Genomic DNA, 22,484 nt, shown 5'->3' with positions numbered 1-22,484 from the left:
GAGGGACAAGCCACATGGCTCAGACCACCCCCAAACATCTCTGGGCTACGCAGAGGCCAAGGCAAACCCCAAACCACCCCAGGAACCTGAACTCACAAACAGCCCTTGGCCTGTCCCCCTCCATGGCTGCACTAAGCTCTCAGCCAGTGACTGTAAGTAAAAATACAATACAGGCTCCATAAACTCAGTCCCTGCTCTCTCCTGAATCTGGGTGCCACAGGCTCTGGCCGAGGGGAGCAGAAAGCTGCCTCCCACGGTGTGCTGATCCAAGGGGGCAATTAACAAAAAGAAAGAGAAACGAAACAAAAAGGAAGCGCAAAACGTGAAAAACATGAAAGCAGTCGGAGATACAAGTGGGAGGCAAGGCTCAGAGCCAACTAGGGTGTCCTGCTTTCCTGTTGTGGGTGTTGGCTCGGATGGCTGGGTTTCATTCAGGCCCTGCTAGACGCTGAACAGTCACAAATTCCTGATCAAGATCTTCTCACCCCCAGATTCCGATTTGAAGCTATGCGTTGAAATTTGTTACTAAAATGCCAAGGTCAGTATTTATCTTTGGCAGAAGATTGTTCAGTCACCGGGTGAGTAACCTACTGCTTAATGCAGCTAAGCACCACCTCTGCTTCAGGGACTGACTGGCATGGGAAAAGAAAGGAGAAATTCCTTTGACTTTATATAAATTTATGTGTAACTGGTGAGTTTCCCCCTTGTTCAGAGCAATGAGGCAGAAACCACTGTGAGGATCCTGCAACCGACCCCAGTGGGAATGGGGCTGAAACAGACTTCGTGCTTCATGTGAAATTCAGCACTTGCTGCTTTGAGGGCTCCTTATAATAGTGGGGGAGAACAGCAGGCTTTTTTTTTTGGCAGAGAATACACCCATAGAGGCATAGAAATGTCCTGAGCTGCAAGGGAGCCACAAGGAGCACTGAGGCCCAGCTGGCTAGAGAGGAACCAAGCAAATCAGGGGGAGAAAAAAAAGGGCAACAAAAGTCAGTTCACCCCCCGAGATTCACCGAGCGAAGAGACCAAGAGAGGAAGGTTTTTTTCTCTTGTGCAGAGGGGAGAGGTTATTTGGCTCCATCACTAAACTCAGCACTTCGGTGCCCTGTGGAATAAGCTCAGGACAAAGCACCAGGACCCTGCCTGTTCTGGGAAGGGCTGCTGCCTCCCTGGCTGGCACACAGCCTGCCTCCCAGCAAACACACAGGCCTGGCTGCACACAAGTGCCAATGGCTGACATTTCTCTGACCCCTGGAAAAGAGAAGAAAGGGAGGCAATTCTCTGTGTTGTACAAATATTTACCTAACACATCAGCCAAGCACACAACAGACAAAAGGAGCTACGAATTAATCTGGAGGCAGTGATTTCCTCGCTGGGTAATTTGTGCTTCGGCAAGCCAACTCCCCAGCGTGGTAGGAAATGATTTTCAGAACATAATAGGATCAACAGTCCCCTTGGAGAAAGTGCTTGGCACTCCAGCTCCTTCTGAGAACATTGGCTTTTCCCTGGGGGTCTCCACGGGACACCCCTGGAGAAGGGCCTGGTTTTGCCCAAGCTTTCCTCACTGAGGGGAGGGAACCACAGAGAAGATGGATCTCCTGCAGCCAGGACACCTCCCAAGGCCAGCTGCTCCCCCAGGTGCTCTCCACAGCACACGTCACAGGGGTCAAGCCAGGCCTTGCAGGTCCCCAGAGCTGTGTGACAGCCGCAGAGGGGCCCTGGGGCCACCTCCACTGCCCTGTGTCAGGAGCACGTGGGCGAGGTGACCCAGCACAGGCTCAGGCTCTCCTCTAGCTCCCCCTCGGCACTGCTCACCGGCTCCAGCGCTCCCTCGATGGCTGCTGGAAGTCAACAAGCCTACGCCTGGAAAAAAGCAGGACTCGAGAACTAAAATACCTCAGCAAACACTCCGGTGTTGCTAAGAAGGAACGCCAGAACTGTTAGCTTTGATGGGTTTGCTCCAGTCCCTCTACAAATCCGGCTCTGCCTAGGATGTGAAAGGGCAGAAGCCAAAGGCTCGGGAAGAGCCTGTCCCAAAGGCAGGGGAAGGTGCTGGGCCAGGCACTGCTGCCATCAGCCTGCCACCAGCCAGCTCCCTGCCCTTCTCTCTCCCGGGCTTCACCTCCCAAAGCATTTCCCTTCACGTCCCAAAGCACACCCGTTGTTTCCCAAGGCTGTTTTTTCACCTCAGACGCCTCCCAAGAAGGCAGCACTGGCGCAGGCACAGCTTGCCAGAAGCAGCAGCCAGGTTTGCTGCCACATACTCCCCCTTCCCTGGCATCACTCCGACCTCCCCTCTACAAGCGGAGGTCCCTCTTTCTTTCTGCTTTTGCACCCCAATGGTGCAAGGTTCCAGTCTCACAGGGGTCACCCAAAAGCACGAAGGTGGTTCCTCTTCAGGGAAAAGTGGTCCTTTTTGTCCCTGGGCATTTGGATCCTTTTTGCATGAGGATCCAAACGCCCAGCAGGGCCCACCCTCAGCTGCTCCTCTGGACTCCTGATGGGAAGCCCTCAGGACCTGAGCTTCCTGCTGGAAATAAGAGGCAGGTAAATACAAAGAGAAGGCAAAGAAGCTGCAGAGGAGGCTGGAACAGATGCTGCATCCTACAGCAGAGCCCCAGCAAGAGGCAGCCAGTCTGGAGCCAGCTGGCCACAGCTCCAGTGAATCAAGCATTCAGAGACAGAAAAGCTGCTCCAGGAGAAAATGAGATGGGGATGATTCTAGCCCGGGGTCTGCCTCCTCTCAGCCATGCTTTTTGCTGCTCTAGGGTTAAAATTCAGCCAAGGAAGCTGCAAGTGGAGATGAAGAGATCTCACCCAGCAGTTATGACTCTGCCAGAGCAACGCGCTTGAAGCCCGGCTCAAGAGGAAAAAATAAAACTAAAGAAGCAGAAAGCCACAGGCAGAGATAAGAAAGAGCCAGCAGTACCCAGGGAGCTCTCGGGCCCCGGGGCAGCAGTTTGATCAGAGCTGCTCTCAGTGTGCAGAGATCAGATGCACCCAGCCCCTGCCATGCCCCCAGTCCCGGAGAGCACTGACATTTCAATCAGCCTGTGAAGATACCTGGCAATGGGCAAGGGGAAATCCCAGACACACTCAGGTGATCAACTTCCCCCCTGAAAGACGAGGTTTGATGACTCTGCTGTTGTTACTGCTGCTTGCATAGCTGCCAATGCTATTAACACCCACATGCTAGCCAGCCCTTTTGTAACCCTGCTCAATGATTTCACTCAGCAGCCTCGGCAAAGAGCAGGTCCACGGGCTCTTTTGCACAAAAGTGCTTTCCTTCTGATCTGACACCCTTCTCCTCTTCCTTTTGTTGCAAGGATGGGGCAAGAGAGGAATGAAGCAGGGTGTTGTTCCTCATTACCCCCAGCATCCACAGACCCCTCAGTGTGGCGTGGTGTTTTAACCCTCCCTTGGATGGTCTTATTTCATTTCTCCTCTTATCCTGGTTGAATATTTCCAACTTACTGTTATTCCATGGGACTTCAGCATCATTCGAGGTCTTTCCCAGGGCTCCTCGTGGCTGGACAGGTGCAATACCCATCACCCCAGACATTACCACTAGGAGCCTTGCAAACACACTGCTCCAAAAGATGCTGGTGAAGGTTGCTTGAAACTGAACATGAGGTGGTGTTTAGAGAGCCTGGCATGCATTTCACACACCCTGACCAGAGGACACCCTGCTGCTGGTGCCACTCTGCAGAGGAAGAACACCCACCTCCTGCCCACCACACACACCAACACTGCCCCACACCACTGAGTGCAGAAATCATGAGGATGTGCTGTACCCTGACCTTCTACCAACAGAGATGTGGGTGAAGGATACAGTGAGAAGAGACAGCCAACAGTTTCTGGACATGAAGGCTGAGTCAGGTCAAGTCATGCAGCACAGATGGGGTCAGAGAAACTACCAAAAAACCCCCATTCAAGGGTAGGGCCAGGCCAAGGGAGTCTCTTTGGCTACTTATTTAGGTCAATTAAAAGGATAGACTGACAAGAGCGAGCTTCTTGTCCTCGGGTCAAGATTGGAACATCACTCCTGCAGTTAAAGTATCCAAGGAGCATGAAACCCGATGTAACAGAGGGAGCCCTGCAAACCTCCCCATTCCTGGTCAGTACACAACTCACAAATAAGGTTGCTGACCTCCTCCGGGGACAAAGCTCAAGTCAGGAACCCTATGTGCAGAAATAAATTGCTCCATTCTTCCTCCAGGTACAGCTCTGACTCGCTGCTGTGCGAATGGCTTTGCAAACTGTGACAATAAGCCACAGAGCATTAAAAGTACCTGAAGTCTGACAGAGGAGAAGGCAGAGCACTGCGCTCGGGAAGGAAAGGAAAATGAGCAGACATTAACTACCCAGGGCACTGATGCAGCCTCACTGCCAGACTCACCCACAAATAACACCTTGCTGCTGTTCCCCTCTAGGTATAGGAAATGTAATTAATGCAGCAAGGGAGGCACTGATAAACAGTGGCTGGGCCACTAACTGGTTTCACGGAAAATACAATTCAGATCTTGCTTCTGTCACTAAAATTTTCCATTGTCCTAGTTAAATCATTAAAACCAGCCATGCCACACAGTTTTCTAGCAGATACTGCCTGAAAGTTCAGTCAGGATGTGCACATATGGAGATGCAGTGCTGGATTTGAGCGAGAAAGACCATGATGTAGCTGCACTACCCTTCAAAATTACGGGGCTGAGCTCCTGTGTCAGGTCCAGAAATGCCTGTTTCAAGCTAGAATGTACTCGAGCACAACTGCTGTAAACTCCTGCTTGCCTGCACTCGCCATGCTGAAGGCACAGCAGGTTCAGGAGTTCACGTGAGCATGGAAGCGCCAGCATGCAGCAGCTGAGGTGCCCTCCCCTCTCCTCTTCCCTCCCCTCCATCCTGAAGGATTAGACTGAGGAAGGGGGAAGAGCAGAGCACTCTGTTTTCAGGGGAAGGAGGAAACCTTGGCTCAAATGCAGACTGAGCAGAAGAGCACCCACCGCAGCTTTCGGCAGCACAAGATAAAAGCCCATGATTTTGGCACTGCTAACTTCTGCAGCAAAGCAGGCAGAAACTCTGGCTAGTCTGTTGCCCTCTTGGGGTATTCCATGGGCCATCTTAAACCACATAAAACACACATAGAAGCTCTCAAATCATAAAATATATTTTCATCATTACGGCCACGATAGCTGCGCAGTGTAAACCCTCAGCTGCTGGTAAGTTCCACTCTTTAATTTACAGAACGTGGCAACTGTGCTGCAATTATGGTGTGCCTGTCCCCGAGACACTGTGCTGCACACAGGCCGCCTCTGTGTCTGCCTCTCTGTACAGTACTGCCATCAAAAGCAGCCCCTCTGGTTTTACAGTCTTCATGCACAGCTGGAGAGTTCCCAAAACAGCTGCAGCCAGCCAAAGAGGGCTGATTCCAGCCACACCAAGAACAAAGGTGTTCAAGCAGTTCTCATTACGGAATCACACTGACCAAGCCAGTCTTTGGCCACTCATTGTCTTCAAAATGTCAGATTTGCATCAAAACATTTACTGGTGGGAGGTTTGCCTTGCTCCAACTTCAGTACTGGGAACACTTGGAAAAAGCAGCAGGTTGTGAGAGGAACATAGAGTCAGGTGTTTCGTACACGAGGCTAGAGTTTGGGTTTGACTTCTGCTTCTAAGGTAAAAGTCATTTGCTACTTTGATGGTGAACTGTAACATTAGGCATTATCTTTGTTTCAAAAATACCTTCAATCCCGGAACATTTGCATGGGTTTCTACCAATTCCCTCCCAGCGACCACATCCTCAGTGACTCACACTGCCACCTGCCTTATTTTGGTTTTAATACAAAACATAGTAGCAATTTTAAAAGTTCCTACCTAAACCCCAGGGTGACTGGCGTGAAAAGCAGACGTTCTGCCTGTTTCTGGTCACTGCAAGTGGCATTCCTGGCAGTCTGCCCGTGCTTTGGAGGCACTGGTGAGGCCGGAGACAGGAGAGGCACCAAAGGCCTGCTCCTCTGAGGTACAGAGTTATGTACAGCTGGAGTTTGCAACACCTCAAGGCACTGCACCTGGACACAGAGCTGGCAGGCTCCTGCCCGCTCCAGTCCATGTTACTGCATCACCATGAACAGCGGGGAGCACTGAGTTTGCAAACACACGCACGTTTCTAAATGCTTTCTACCACCAACGGACCTGCTGCTCTCACATCCACGGTAGCTGAATAAATGCAATTAATAAGAAGTAACAAACGTAGGCTGCTTCTCTCCCCTGAGCACGGGGAGGGACCTACAAAACTCAAGAAAGAAAATGGCCATTTTATGCTCAGCAGCCTTGGCCATCTGTTTTTCTTTCTGCAGCAGGACTGTGCCGCAGAGAGCTCAACAGGGTCATCCACAAAGCTTTCAGAAAGCTTTGGTAAGTGCATTTTTCTCAACTGATCCAAACACTGCAGCATCAGACTGCCCAAAGAGCTTTCCAAGACCTTTTTTTTTTTTAAATACAGGAGCTGTCTAGGATGTGAAGCTGAACATCAACTGAGCAACAGACCGTCAAGTCAACATTTGTTACTGCTTTACCAAACACAGCTAGTGCCTTGTTTTATTATCTTGGGTGAGGATTTTCCTGAACTCAATACCTTGCCACGTCCATGTAGATTCAGCATTCCCAAAATATCTTGGTGCAGCTTGATTTTCAGTCGAGTTCTGTGGAACTCTGTGCTGTAGAAAAGGCCATTCACTGCTTCCATGACAAAACCCCCCACACTTCACTTACATCTCTCCTTGCCATTTCTATTTGCCGTTTTGCTCAAAGCTGCTGTGGACCATTTTCTTCCCCTGAATTCACCCCCAAAGCAGTAACTCACTCCTGCTGGAATGTGTTATGTCCATGGTCTCTGTGAGCATTGCAATGAAATTACCGCCCTACCCTTGCAGTTTCAGTGGTGACTGCAGGCAGACTCTGGACACGATTATGGGCAGAGGAAAATAAAGAAGGGGCTGGACAAATGTCTGCCAGAAATGGTGCAGGTAGGGTTGGCCTGACCTCAGGGCAAGGAAGAGAGCTAAACCAACTCTCCTGCAGGCCACCCCAGAAATCTCTTCTGATTTGTTTAAATTACTTTAAATTGCCTGCGTTCTCGGGGCTGGAAAATGACTGTTCTGCCCGTGGCTCTGCGTGGGACACCCTGCTCTGACACCAAACACAGCCCCGAAGACAGAGGCACCTCCTACTGTGGGACAAGACAAAGGCTCTCCAGCAGCTCTGCTGAGGAGCAGCCAGAAGCAGGCAGACTGATAAACATCAAACCCACAGGAACAGAACAAGCCGTCCAAAGTGACAAAGAGGAACTGACAGTGCAGTGACTGAGGTACTGCTCTGGTGCTGCTCTCCAGGTATGGCCCACCGCAAACAATCTGATGATTGCACTTTGAGTCAGGTGAAATAAGCTCTTCGAATAATGTTACTGGCGTTTGGATGCGGCTCTAAGACTACTCCCGAGTATCTCCGAAATGGCAGCAAAAGGCAACTGGAGTATCAGGATATTCTTCAGGAATGTCTGAGATTTCTCCTCAGAGGCTGACACCCCCAAATCTACGCTCAAAGGTTTACCTGGCCTCTAAGCCTAAATGCCAGCCTCCATCTGTCTGCAGAGGAGCTGTGCATGCAACCTGACCCCAGCATCTCTGTTCAGCACAGCTGAGATTTGTAGCACTGATTTCCTCTGAATCATCATCAAATGCCAACTGCTAGTCAGGGCGGACAAACAGGCAAAGACGGGCTAGTGTTTTGGAAAGTAATGGAAAATCCTACGTACCTGTGGCTTAAAATATCGAGCCCCAGAGTACCAAGGGGGCAAGAGCAAGCTCGAGCTCTCCCATGACACAGGCTCCAAGCTCACACGGACAGAACGAGCTGCCAGTCCTCCCTTCAGGCACCCTGCCTCCCAGCAAACGCAGGCTGTGCCATGGGACAGGCTGCAAACAACACACACTCACTTCTGGGACAGCTTTATTTACACAACATGGGTTGCTACGAGGAAAAACCAGGGTTGTGTAAACTCTCTTTATAGAGCTCTTACCCAGTGACATAATTCCAAAAGATGAACTCCTGAAATATTGTTTAACCTCTGTCTGAACTAACTCCCACGTCAGTGTCCCGCTTTGGATCTCAAACAGCCTGGGCAACACTTGACAAAAGTAACTAAGAAAGCGGGAACAGGAGTTCACAGAAACCACTTTTTGTCCCACAGAACCACAGGATAATCTGAGCTGGAAGGGACCCACAAGGACCATCAAGTACAACTCCTGGCCGTGCACAGGACAGTCCCAAGAATCCCAGAGAGCCTTGTCCAAACGCTCCATGAGCTCTGTCAGGCTTGGAGCTGTGCCCACTGTCCTGGTGAGCTGTTCCAGTGCCTGAACAACCTCTGGGGGAAAAACTTTTCCCTGATATTCATCCTATACCTCCACTGAGACAAAAAGAAAGAGCTGCTATTTACTGCTACTTAGCCTGCTAAAACACCCATGCCTAAACACCTGTTTGGGAGAAGATTTACTGAGTTTGCTGAATATTTTCAGCCTGCTAAACTAGGACAGACTCCACTCTCACTTGGGATTATTATTTTTTTTTTCAATGTGGTGTCTTCCAATTAAAAACTTTCTCAGGAAGACTTAAGAGACGCCACACGAGAAGAGGTAAGAAGAACAATTTTACTTTGCCCTGGACATCTTGCCTTAAAAGCTCATTTGCTTTGAGCATCCCAGGATCCTTAAAATCCACGGGAGCTGGGAGAGGGATGACGAAGGAGGAGGGATGCTCCGAGTGGCAGAGCTGAACATCCCTGGATCACCAGCCCTGGAACACCAGCCCTGAACTTTCCCCTAAGGCTCCAGCGTGCTGCTGTCATTGCTCACCGTGAGCACATTTGCAGATGTGCAGACACACAATTACAGGAAGCACAAACAAGACCCCTGTGTAACAGCACAGCTGAGATCCAGGCAGGTTTATGAGTCAGGCAGTTTAAAGGACTTTTTAGTGGCTGGTAGAGAAGATCCAGTTTGCTTCAGCGAAGTACACATGATAATAATGCATGCACTTGGTGCAGAAAGAGAAGAAACAAAGCAGCTGTTCTGCTCTCAGCTGATCCACAGGCACATCCCTCACTGAGAAGGTTCTGAAGCTGCTGAAGATCTTTCTTATCCAAAGTGCCACCAACTGTTAAACTGCATCTCTCATTTTTAGCTGATTCCAAGTGTAGATCCTTTCTGAAGACCAAGCTGAAAGAGATCCACACTCTCAGGGAAAAAATCCCTTATATACCATATCTCCTGTCACTCTCTCCCTGTATAGGGAGTTTGAGTCATTGTAGATTTTTGGGGTTTTTTTATCTTTCAACTTTGTCTTTAGAAAGGACCTACACTTGGATAAATATATTCTATATAACATATTTTTATATTATATAATTGTATGTATTCATATTATATTAAATATATTATTATTATTATTATTATTATAGCTGGGAGTTGGAAACACAAATTAAAATGGTTTAACAGTGGAAATACGATAGAAAAATTGTGCACTTCATGAGTGACCTTTAAGCTGTATTATAAATTTAACTCAGTTCTGTGCTACCTTCTATACTAACCAAACCTGTGGGGATAGGTCTGGTGTTTTATCACACAGCCCTAAATTTCATAAAACCGGGGGAACCATTTCTGCTGCTCTTTCAGAACTTCGAGGGGAAAAATTGTTTCCCGGGACATTTCTGGTTTGAGCTCTGCCCCAGGCAGAACAAGCTCCGAGCCATTCAGAGCTGAACTTCCCAGAGCCCAGGCTGCAGGGCCCAGCCCTGCACAGGCAACCCCTGCCACCAGCAGGATTCCTGAGAGCTTCCAGGAGGTGATCCTTCACCCAGCAGGAGACAGCCGGGTTAGCTGCCTTGGAGCTGGGCCAGCACGCCTCACAGAGCTATCCTGTTTCAGTGGAATATTTAACTGTGCTGCAGCTCTCTACCAGAGCATTAAAGTCGCCCTCCCAGCTGCCTAAGGTGGCTTGCAAAGGCCGATTGCAAAATCGTAATTTTCTTTCCGACGCACTGGAAATTTCCATGGGCCAAGGAAGAGGGTTTCCTACTGCCCAGCGCTCGTCCAGCTAGTGAACTCTGGGACAAACAAAACCCTAACAACTGTCCAATCTTGTGTAATTCAGTACAGGAAACTCACGCAGTAATTCCTGTACTGCCTCCAGAATAAATAGCCACTGAAAATGCCATCTGACATTGGTTATTTACATGCTGACCTGAGATTTCACCCAAATACTCTTCTCAGTCTCTTTACTAAGTGTTACTGATGTTTTCCACAGGTTCCTGGTGTGATTCCTACCAGCCTCCACTGACTCTGTTCAGTATTCCAGTCCTCTTCCATAATGGTAAGAGTGTACTGCCTTACACAACCACATTTATCAAAATACCCCAAATTCTAGCGTGTTCTGCCAAAACTGAAGGCCAGAGAAAGCAGCCATCCTCTCACCTGCATTTTGCCAAAAGCTGTTTACTGTCTGTCCTTCATGTTCCTCTGACCCCAGCTCACAAAGCTCCAGGTTCTACTCTTCTGGGAGAGCATCGTCCCTCGGCTCTGGTGCTCTGAAACATCACAGTGCAGTTTATGTGCCACTGCTGCTTCACAGGAAAAAGTTCCCAGGGCAGTGTCTCCTGGGATGGAGATGAGGAATGTGTGTGTCTACGACTTCCTGGGCTGCTCCAAAAATAGCCCAGGGTAGTTCACTCTTCAATACTCTTTTAATCTATTTTTAATGCATGCTAACACCAAAGCACACAACTGCTGAGGTTGGACAGCAGCTCTGGAAATCATCCAGTGTGAACCCCTGCTCACGGCAGCACCACTGTCACCTAAAGCAGCTGGCACCAGAACCCCAAAGCCCCTTCCTGCAAAGCTCCCCAAGACCATCTCCCAGGAGATTCTCTGAAGAACACGGCAAAGTCTGCTCTCATCGAGTCCTGCTCCAAGTCAACTCCAGCCTGTTCACCACACGAGACAAAAATAACCTGTGAAGTAGTTTAAAAACAGCCAGCCATCGAAATACACTGATAACTCTCCACCCCAAAGTTTACAACTTCACTGCTTTTGAAAAACCTGTCTTTAAGTACCATGGAAGCAGAAGTCCCAAGGGAAGGTGCTGGGATTTGAGCCAAGCCACACATGTGCCTGTTTAGAGCCCAGCCTAAAATGGCAATACAATTAACTACTTCAGAGTCTGCAAGAATCCTGCGAGGTTTCCTCTCTCTCTCTGCCCTCCATCTCTGCGTTAGAGATGCACCTTCCTCACAGCAACTTCCAAGTCTGTGATCAAAAACCCTTGTGATCCTGGAAATTGAGGATGGAGGGACAAAAGAGAAGAGATTGAATGCCAGAGGGAATAAGGTTCTGCAACCTAAGTTTATTATTCATATCCCCACTACATTAATAAGATTTTTTTTTTCATTCAAATAAAGCAACCACAGAAAGCAAATAAAGCAACATGGAACAGAAAGTAAATCCTGTTTGCTGCAGGATGTCAGGGCTTTGTCATTATATTTCATAACACACAAAAGTGCCACTGTTAGACACGCTCTTCTGCTTGGAGAGCCGATGCCAAAACGATGCAATGGGAATTTCAGCAGTCTGCTGTCCAGCAGCTTACCCACCCCAAAGAGTCCTGCCCTGATGGAATATGCTAACAGGTAAACTGGCAGCAAACCAAACCTGCTCACCTCCAGCAGGCTCATTTCGGTGCTGCCCTGGCTCTTGGCAGCCCAGAGGAAGACCTGGTGGAGCAGTGCAGAAAATGAAGACAGCACCACTTTGGGGTGGCCCAGGGGGCTCCCCCGCACCCTGGTCCTTCAGCCAACGGCCGGAGTGACACTTGCACAAAAGGTATCACACACTGGGGGTCACCCGCTTCTAAGGGTCTCACCCTGACTGAACAGCAGCTGTGCTGGTGTTTGAAAACCACTGAAGGACCAGGACAAAGCTTGTGAAGAGTAAATACCGAATGAGTAAGTTCTGGCACATCTTGGATGGCACCATGCTCTCCTTGACTGTGTTTGAGTCAACATTTGATGGTGAGAGTAACATAAACTAGGTGTGAGTACTGTGAGGCTCAATTATTTCACTTTCTAAAACACCAAGAAATACCAGGCTGGAGAGTCTGATTCACAGGGCCTGCGCACTCAGGCTCACACAAATTTGTTACAAAAATGCTACTGCTTCTATTGGAAAAATCAGGCCTCTGGGCACTCTAATCCTCACTAGAAATAGGAAAAAACCCTTGCTTTCTAGTTAAAAAAAAAAAAAAATCTCTCCATCTCTGGCAAAGTAAGCCTCACTGGGTTTAACTTCAAATGCTTGTAACTGCATAATTTGGAAATGTCAGAGCAACATTTTTTATTCATCTTTGCATATGATCAAAAGCGTGACTGTCACAAAACCAGAGACACACAGCACGTCCCAGAACCTTGGTGAAATCTGGTCCCTAAAGCATTCAGCTGCTGTGAGCAACCCTCGTGGAGGGATGTCCTTTACGAATATTTCTAACTATTTTGGGTTATTACAAATAAAAGAAGGGTTTAATTAGCAACTTCATCACTGCTACAGACTGTAAAGAGTTATAAAAAAACAGAGCATGCATAATTTTCCACCAGACCCCACAGAAATTTCTCAGGTATTTCTAGAACCCATCCCCATATCTAACCCCAGGAAGTCTTACAGGTGTTTTTCACAAAACCTGAGCTCACTTATGCTAGCAATGTAGTGGCTCTGGACCGGCAAGCTCTGACACAGCAAGAGAAAGGAAATACACCTCGGCCATCACACTAATTTAAAATTTTTAGCAAACAGGAAATATCACAGCAGAGACAAAAACCCCGTATTTTTGTCCACCAACTGTGCAATAACAAAACTGTCCAGTGTCCTCCATCCCTTCTCAGCAAGCCTCTCCGTGCTTTTATTTATTTTCTTTTCCCACCCCAGGGCACTCCCTTGCCCTCTCAGACTCTTCCAGCCTCTTCCTATTTTGGGGGAGCCCTCCCCAACTCCCAGCAGCCCCCCTGAGACTCCTCCTTAGAGCTCTCACATGTCTCCTGGTGAGCTCTGTCTCCTCTTTCATCAGCTGCCTGCAAGTCCTGCCCCAGCCCCGCAGCACTGAAAGAAACACAACCCAAGAGCATTAATTAATGATAGCTGGTCCCTCCTGCCCCTTTCATCTCCTCTGCTCCGGCTGTAAGCAATCCCCCTGCTCCCAGGGCGAGGACAGGCATCAGCTGTGGGGCTGCCCTGGCCCAGGACTGCAGGACTGGCTCCAGGACAGGTCTGTCTGAGCCCAAACGTTCTCCCCAGCTGCCCCAGCCCCTGCCAGCACCTCGGGTTCAGAACCCTGGCAGGATCCAGCAGCATCACTTTGATCTGGTGACCATGGGCTGCTCCCGAGGGACCAGCTGCCACTCCCTGGTCCTTCCCTGCCTGCTGCCCGAGGCTCTCCTCACAAAAGCCCATCAGATTTTGTGACTCGCCCCTCACCCCAGGGAAAATCTAAGAAAAGAAGCAAGGATGAAGAGGAAAAAGAGTAACTGTCGTATGAAAAAAAATTATAAGCTATTCTTTCCACCCAGGACTTCCCCATCCCCGACATGAGAAAAGCACCAATTAAACCACTACAGCGAGCTCCAGCAGGGGCTGAGTGTGATGGACACAAAGGGCCCTGCAGACTCCTGACCTGCTGCAAAAGCCTGGGGCAACTCTCAGCGCTCCTGTCCTTCAGTGGAGGGTCACAATTCTCACAGCAAAGCCAGTCCTTTCCCCTGCCCAGTGTGACAAATGTAGCACTGACCTCTAATAGACTGATGGGAGCAGATTTGGAGAGGCTGTGGTACCTGCGAACCTGAGACAAAAGCATAAGCCCCAAGGGAAATCCCGACTGCCTCAACACCACAAGCAAAGCAGGAGCCTCAGGGAGCACATTTGTTCAGCAACTCGACGTGCAGACTTTAAACAGGACCCGTGAGATGCCAAAATGCAATTACAGTCAAAGAGGGCATACAGGACAGCATCTCAGTATCCTGTGTTTTCTCTCTTTTTAGCAGCTTACTCCAGTTCACTCTGCTCTTATATCGAAAGGATGTTTTCTAACCAATGGTGCTGCAAACCACAAGCTGGAAAACCAAGCCAGATTATTTTTTGCTCTTTAAAAACAAAAGCATCACCCACCAGGGATTTTGCCCAATGGTCCAAACTGCCCAGCTGCTCCTTTGTGTGCACAGCTGTATACAGTTTGTACGGAGCTGCACAGCTACAGGAGTGGAGGGAACAGGGCAAAACCAAGCGGCCACAACCAGCAACATTAAAGGGATTCTTTTTACCACTCATCTTCCCAGTAATTAAAGTAGCCTTCTTCCAGTTTTCTGAGCGACTGAACCACCCTGGAAGAAACAACCCCAACGTATTTTCAAACCATATTTTGGTTTACTCAGAGAGGGCCAGTTTTTAATTCACTTCTTGCAGGCATTCACAACAGGCCTGGATTGTCTAGAGGCTAGCCTTAGCCAGATCAGGAGGAAAATAAAAAAAGAAAAAGCAGTGCCCATACATCTGCTAACCAATATCAAATACATGCCAGGAAGATTTTGATCTGCTCCTGGAAGCTGCACAAGCAAACAAAGTGAAATAAATACGGTAGGTTATCTATTGCCACTTCTTCACTCAACTCTGAGACCTTCTGGCAGAGATGCAGTTCCTGTGCACGGAACAGAAACCACAGAGGCCTGCCTAGGGCTACTCAGCAGGCAGACATGGCCCAAACTCACTGAATGCTGCTGGTTTCAATTAGGGACCAGAGCTGGTGCTTTAACTCCATCTTACAAAAAAGGATCTCTCTGAGAAGTCCCAGTGCATGCACAGTACCTCACTGTGCAGGAAATAAAAGCCTTACGTAGGAATTTAGTAATTAGCAGATCAGGCCATTGGTTCATCCCATCAGATAATCCACCTTTGACCAGCAGCCAACATCGAATGTTTAAAAGGTAGAAGAAAACAACCTTCAAAAGTACCTTCAGCTGTACTACTTTACAGAGAAGGAAAAAAAAAAGAAAAAGAAAAAAGTCCTGATGACCTAAAGAAACAGTCAGCTTATGCCCTGCAGCACAAATTGTAATTACTCTTACCATGCATAGTTGCAAGTGTTACTATCAGTCATAAAATTATCCAACCCTTAAAAAAAAATACCAGCCACACCACTTGCATCACTGGCTCCTACAGCACTGGATTAACTACGCTGAGATTACCCAGCACACACACAATAGACCGATTTTACAAACACCGCTTTACAGGTCCATGGTGTAACTCCCATTAATGGCATGGTGCTGGGGGAAATCGAGAGACTGATCCCATCTCTAGAGCCACTTTGAATGCTGCTGCAGGACCGGCATTGGCACTCTTCACAGGGGAAAAAAATAAGGACACAGGTATTTTACACATGTAAATCCTGTCACAAGAACAGCTCTTCTGCCTCAGCCACCTCTGCTGTTCCTTCCCCTTGGTCCTTCTGAGACCTCACGATATCCCCAAGCACCAAAGCACACAGAGCTAGCTGCTCTGCCCCAGACAGAGATGGATCTGGGTTCAAGGCAATGTCAGAGCTCAGTCCTGCCTGTTTATGTTCCCTTCCATTTTTAAACAAAGCTGCTGTGGCCCACGTTGGCTGCAGCCCAGTGGGAGCCCGGCCGCTGGCTGCCGTGGGCTTGCATCCAGCCCCGGCCTCACTCTATTTATGTTCTGATGAGCTGCAGCAAGCCAGGCAGACAAGCTTTGTTGCACGGCCAATTTTTTACCATTCAGACCAGTGAGTGACTCCTGGTCACTTCTCCTCCTGAGCAGAGCCTGCCTGACCATTTCTGAAAGAGGTTTCCTGGTATTTTTCACTTTCAGGTGCAAGGTGTCTGGTTTCATTGTGGCCTTTCCGAACAACTCCAGTAACTCCAAGGTCTTGGTAACTCAGAGGGATCCAGTTATGCAGATGAAGGATGTATCAGTTTGACCACCTCAAATCTCATACAGCCTGGCTGTATGAGATTTCTGAGCCTTTGGGCTCAGAAGAGCTCTGGTGAATCTGGAGGCGCTCCCCTGAGCAGCAGAGTTTTGAGAACAGCGTTTGGACCCTGAAGTGAAGTCCTGACCTTTTACACTCCTGCAAGGGCTGACCAGTAAATGGCCTCGGGAGCAGCCCCAGGCACACCCAGACTTCCAGGGCCCTGTTTCAAACCCAGGTGCCCCTAGGCCATCCAGTTCCACCATGGCAAGCAGGTGCTTCCTGTAGTTCACATCCCATCGTGGCATCCTCTGCTCCCCTCCTGCAGGAGTTCTTTGAGGCAAGACTGGCTTGCCTAAAGCAAACCCCGGGGGAAACTCTGTCACTTTCCCTTGCTGAACTTCACATGCTGGGTGACTGCCCAGCCCTCTGCTATGGCAAGGTCTCCCTGCAGTGCCTTTCTGCCTTCAGGGGAGTCAGCAGCTCCTCTCAGCTCTGTATGGCCTGCAAATTTACTTACTGTCCCTTCCAGTCCCGTGTGGAAGTCATTTGGACTGCCATCTGCTCTCCTCATGTCCAGAGCTGAGGTTTTGTTGGCACTTTTCCTCCTGCCAACAGAGATTTTAAACTTGATCACTTTGTGGTCGCTGTGGCCGGGATGGCCACCAATCCCCACTCCAGCAATGAGACCCTCTCTGTAGACAAGCAGCAGATCAAGGAGGGCATCCTTCCAAGTCAGCTCCCTCAGGACATGTTCCATGAAGCTGCCATCCAGTTTTTCTGGATCTCCTGGTTGTACCCAGGTTGTACCACCTGTGTGATGCTCCCAGTTAACTCCTGGCAAGCGGAAGTTCCCCACAAGGACATGGGCAGTTGACTTGGAAGTGTTCCCTTCACTCCCCAAAGAATAATCTGTCGGTGTCGCTGTCCTTCCTGGGAGGTCTACAGTAGCCTCCCACCATGACACCTGCATTATGTGTTTGCTCCTCAATTCTTCCCCGGGGACTCCCAGCTGTGAGCTCTGCACATCCTAACCCTTCTGTTCCATACAGTGCCACCCCTCCAGGGGAGGACATGGTGTGGGACAGCGGAAGAATTTGAAATGTAAATGCACGCCTGCAGCCCTAGAAAGGAAACTTGCAATGGCCATGTCACGGCTTACTTATTCCAGGATCTGACCTCTCACATACATCAACGTTGCTCTCCGCTTTAAAGGATCCCAGAAGGTAAAAGGGCTGCAACATGCTGCAGCTGTGCGGGAGCCTGGCAGGAGACAGCAAGGCTGCCAGAGTCATGAACACGTTCAGGGGAACACAGTGAGACAGCACCAAGTAGGCGAGGTCAGCAGCAAGCAGGCACTTGCATGCTGGGGTGGACAGGTATGCGTGAAGAGGAGTGAACGTGTGGGGAGCACATCCACACGCCCAGAGAGCACGGGGAGGAACGGGAAGCTGGGACACGACGTGGGTGGACAGCCTCAGAGATGAAGGGACGCCTCTTGGCAGGAGGAGAGAAGTTTGGCAAGGAGAAGCAGAGCGATGCGGGGCTTTGGGTGTGGAAGGAGGGAGGAGGGGGAAACTGGTACAACAACATAGAGGTGCTGCAAAAAACAAGTGCTGCAATCGCTGAGGCACAGGTGGGGTTATCCAGGTGCTGCCGACTTTCCCTGGGCAGGGAGCTGGTACGGGACCCGCAGCACACACCTGTGATGTGCCCACAAATGTACAGTGGGGCAGTTTTTCTGGGAGACAGCAGCACGGAGCGGGCACGAGCTGTTTCCCCAAGTCTCACCCGTGGTGCCTTCACTGCGTGAGCACCCACACAGACATCCCTGCCTACCACCAGGGAGGGCAACAGGAGAAACCCCACGGCAGCAAGGGACCAACGGTGGAAAGAAAGCGTCTGAAAGCACTTGCTCCTCTGGTGGACAGCAAACGCAGGAGATGGCCTGTATCACTCACAATGTTTTCACACTGCATCCACGACTGAACCCATGAATCCCAGGCTGAACATTAACTGTAATCCTAAGACATCAGGGCAGAGTGTAATGAAGCCTCCCACACCCTGGCTCCACACAAAGGAAACAAACCACTGCAGCCTGCAAGGCTTTTATGCAGAACAGCAAAGCTGGCATTGAAGATGTGCCCCTGGTCTTTAAAACAATTCACCGAGCGCTGTCAGCATGTTGTTTAAGAGCAGCAGCACGCTGCTTAGCTGCCAAAACCCTCGCCTCATCTCCACACTGTGGCTCAGAGTGGAGACGAAAGAGCTGCAACTGGATGTGTCATTACACATCAGCTCCACCCAGACCACCCTGGCTAGTGAAGTGCATGTAAAATTTCCCCAGCAGAGGAGCTCGGCATCAAATTCCCCGGCCACCTGAAGCATCTCAAAGGGAAGTACAGCAATTCCTCCGATAAGAAGCAACAGTTCTCAACCTGGAACAAACAGGTTTGATTAGATGTGCTCAGCAAACAGAAGGAACACAGGTGCCTTTGGAGCACGGGACGTTTGGAAGGTGCATTATCGTGAGGCTGCTTGGCACACCATGCAGAATTAGGTTAGGCCTTTGTTTTCTCGGGAGGTTCGACTGCTGTTTCTGAGTTTCTGGGCTGGTTTCGTAGTGCTCAGAGCACACAGGGACCCTCTGCATGTAGAACGTGCCTTTAGAACCTGAGATACACACACCTGCAAGAGAATAAAATTATAGTTCTTCACAAAGCTACAGATCCAGACAGTACCATCGCATCTACTTTAAATAATAATAGCAATTTTTAAAATCTGCATTTTTTAAAAGGAAGTGTACACAGGGGAATTGTATGGTTTCATTTAAGCCATGTAGTGAAATGACAAGTCCCAGGCACCCACAACAGACATAGCTGGCAAAACCTGAAAGCATTAAAGAAAAATGAAAACTTACGTGCCTCCAACTGCACAAATGGATCTACCACACTGGTGAGAAAAATCACTAAAGCCTCATGCCTCTGCCTTGTCCTGCCAAGGTGGCCAGGGCTGTCCTGAGTGTTTGCTACAAGCACAGTGATGGCTCAAACGCTTTACTCCTCACTATCAGCACTTCCTCTCATTCTCTTTTTTCTTAGGTTTTTTTAAACTTTAACTTTCATATGCTTGCTGTGGTAGACTCCCCCACAAGCACTGCCTGATCTGAGAACCAGCCCAGCATCAAATACCTGAGCTGTCCTCCTGGGGCTTCTACCCTCAGCCAAGCAATGACTGAAGCTCCACTCTCCCAAAAAAGCTTTCCAGGGACTAAAGCCTTAAGCTGCCTTTTCATTTCACTCTGCAGCTAGAAAAATACACCCAGATGTAACACCAGGGGATACAGGGGTCCTGCTCAGCCTGCCAATGAACCACCCTCAGGAAAGAACAGCAGGTCACCCACTCGAACCACTCCAGTCTCAGGGTGTGAGACAAGAACTGTACACAGTCCTGGGACCTGCCGAGCCCAAGGAAGGCATCTCCGTGAATTTTAGCAGCTTAACTTTGAGCAGAGATCTCTGCAGACCTTGTGAGTGCCCAGCTCTCCAGAGGGGAGGCAGCAAAACATTGCAGTGGTGGATTTTAAACAAACAAGGCCATGGGGCACCCTCCAAGCCGTACTCCAGCCCTCCTGCACGGGCCCAAGTGCTGGCAATGCAGACTGTTCCAGCTCCAGGGAAGCACCAGGCCCTTCCCAATCCCTTCCCCAGGGCAGGGGGGAGCCCACTGCACGCTGCCAAAAGCACTTATGTCACACTGCACCTCCCCAGCACTGCAGGGTAGGGATGCTCACAGCCCGGCTGGCACAGACAGGGAGCCCAGCTGGAACACAGGCTCCTCCTGGACAGCCTCAGACAGCCAGGGCAGGCCATTTCAAGTGGCTGTCTGGTGAGAGATTTGTATTTTTGCCAGCAGTCAGCATCAGAGCAGAGTTCAGCAAGGGGAAGGGAACATGGAAGAAGCACTTTAGCCACTTGTCAGTAAATGCTGATCACTAAGGGCAAGGAGGTCCCTCTCACTGTTACCAGCAAGTGCAGGAAAAAGCCACTTTTCCACCACAGAACAGGACTCATCTAGGAAAAGGGAAGTCCATCCTCTCAGGCCTGTGAGCTGAAGTGACACAAACGCCTCAAGCCCCCAGCCCAGCAGCGCCAGCGCCCCACAGCATGGCTCCATCCCCAGCCCCCCGCACTCCCACTGCCAGCACACACAGCCAGGGGCTGCCAGGAGCGTGGGGTGCCAGCAGCAGGAAAAAACCCTCCACTAGGACTTGCCAGACTCGTGTGAGGGGGCAAGAGCAAGACACAGCCACCTTCTCCCCCAGCCTGCAGTGAAAGGAAGCGGTGCTTTCTTCACCTTGCTGGGTTTCAGGCAAACCAACCTTTCCAGCAAAACCAGTAGCCCCAATAATGCGCAAACCCCTCAGTAGCTGTGCCTGCAATGGTCACACTTTGCCACCGTGCTGCCCTTGCACCAGCTGCAGAGAGCCCTACCCCAGGGCCTTGGAAAAAGAGCAGGGCTTAAAGACCAAGTCCTCACCTCAGCTGCATTCTTCCACCCGTGTTTTTGCCCCGGGCTGTGCAGTTCAGTGCAATGGCTGGGAAAGGTCAGAGGTGAGGTCTGTGTTCTGGGCGCCCAGAGAAGTTCCTGCCCTGCTGTACACACAATAGCAGAGCTGCCTCGCAAGAGGCAGGGTGGCAGCACACCTGGGGAAGCCAAGCCAGCAGGGCTGTTCCAGCAGGCTGGCTCCAGCAGAATAATGAAACGACAGGCTCTCCCCTGGCATTTGGAGCCCAGTGAATGCTTTCCCACTCACGGACATGAAACATTTCAAAAGAATAAATAGCAACTGTCACTGACACCTTTGACACAGAGCCTAACTGAGGCACAGGAGGGTGAAGCAGCTTGTTGGCCTACGCCCCTGTCCACCCACATCTGTGCTGCAACCACCAGGCCACTCCTGCTGCAGGCCAGACTGCAATAGAGAGCAGACAAGCTCTCATTTAGGGGGGGCAGCTACTGGGGACACTGAAATCTCCAGCAGCTTCTTCTGGCAGGGTGGCAGTGGTGAATACACTAACCACCATAGGGCAGCCAAACCCCTCATCTGCCCAGAACACCTCTCCACAAGGGAGGACACGCCTGAAGCTCTGAAGGTGTCCAGGAGCAGGAGCTGGCCTCCCCGGCTGTTTATGTGATATTCCAAGGGAGGACAAGAAGGAAACAGAGCTCCGAGGATCAGGATTTCCTACCGTCTCCCAGGACTGTGCTGGCAATACCCTGCTGTCTCACCTGCTCCAGCATCTCCCCAGCCCTGGCAGGACCCTCCTGGGAGGCAGCGGGGTGCTCTGCATGCAGAGATCCACGAGCCTTTTCCTCTTCCCCCGCCAGGCCAGCCCAGCTGGGTCACACACGGCACTTGGCAAGGGAAGAGCTCCCTGCTAATTTTATCCTGGGGCTCTCCAGGCAGGCAGCAGAGCTCAGGCGCTGCGGGAAGCTGGGCAGCTCAGGGTGAGGAGGGGTGGGCAGGGGTGCCACGCTGGGCGGATGAAGTAAATCCCTCCCCACTGCTGAGAGATGGGACAAGGACAAACTGCAGCTCCCAGGGGATCTGCTCCCGGAGCCAGGCAGGGCTCCCATCCTGCCCGGAGGAGGAACTGAGGCTGCAAACCTGCACCAGGATCCCGTGAGTTTTACGCTCCCGGACAGTCCTGGAGCCGGAGCACCTTGGATGCCAGCGTGCCGTGCTGAACAAGCATCACTGTGCAAACGCTGCTCACAGCAGAGCCTGCTCTGGCTCCTTCCCATAACGGTCCCTTCTCCAGCACACTGCCTGCCCACAGCTGTTACCCAGGGTGGGATGCCCTCCCTGCCGAGTCTGCAGCGCTGCAGTCCTTGCCTGCGGTGGGAGATGAGCAGGGAGATTTCCCCCCGTGTCAGGATGCAAACTTGCACTGGTTCCAGCAAACAACACCTCTCCCTCTGTGCAAGAGGAAAACCCCCAAAAGCCACAGCAAGACAGAAAGGGAGCCCTGAGGACTAGGAAAGGAGGAGAGGCAGCACATACCTCAGCAAATTCAGAGAGTTTCTGGATTAAACACTACCTGACCATGAACCACAGGACTATGTGCAAACCAAGCATCTTTTATTCAATTTTCACTGTACCTAGAGTAAAGGGACTTTACAGCCTTTGTAAATGAGGAGGGATACATTAAAAAATCCTGACTACATTAGCAAATCCTTTTTCTGCAGAAAAAGCTGGCAAAGTGCTGAGCATTCGTTTGACACCCAGGACAAAAGGGGTAACCACACCGTGCCAGTCAAGAGCAGCATCTGCACACTGAGCACAGTGCCTACCCAGGGGAGCCAGGTGTCTCAGCAGACACTAACCACAGCAAAAAGCCACCAAGCCACTG

At 50.3% G+C, this 22,484-nt stretch overlaps 1 protein-coding gene across 1 annotated transcript in view; it reads right to left on the bottom strand.

Annotated features, from left to right (window-relative positions):
• The window catches only part of B4GALNT3 (beta-1,4-N-acetyl-galactosaminyltransferase 3), a 56,716-nt gene that overhangs the window by 24,045 nt on the left and 10,187 nt on the right, over positions 1-22,484 (bottom strand). The window lies entirely within an intron of this gene.

Source organism: Chamaea fasciata, unplaced genomic scaffold, assembly GCF_029207755.1.
Source record: "Chamaea fasciata isolate MVZ Bird 193981 ecotype frontalis unplaced genomic scaffold, bChaFas1.0.hap1 SCAF_5, whole genome shotgun sequence".
NCBI classification, from domain to species: Eukaryota; Metazoa; Chordata; class Aves; order Passeriformes; family Sylviidae; genus Chamaea; species Chamaea fasciata.
Note: the sequence above shows the minus strand (reverse complement) of the source record. Positions and strands in the feature narration are given on the sequence as shown.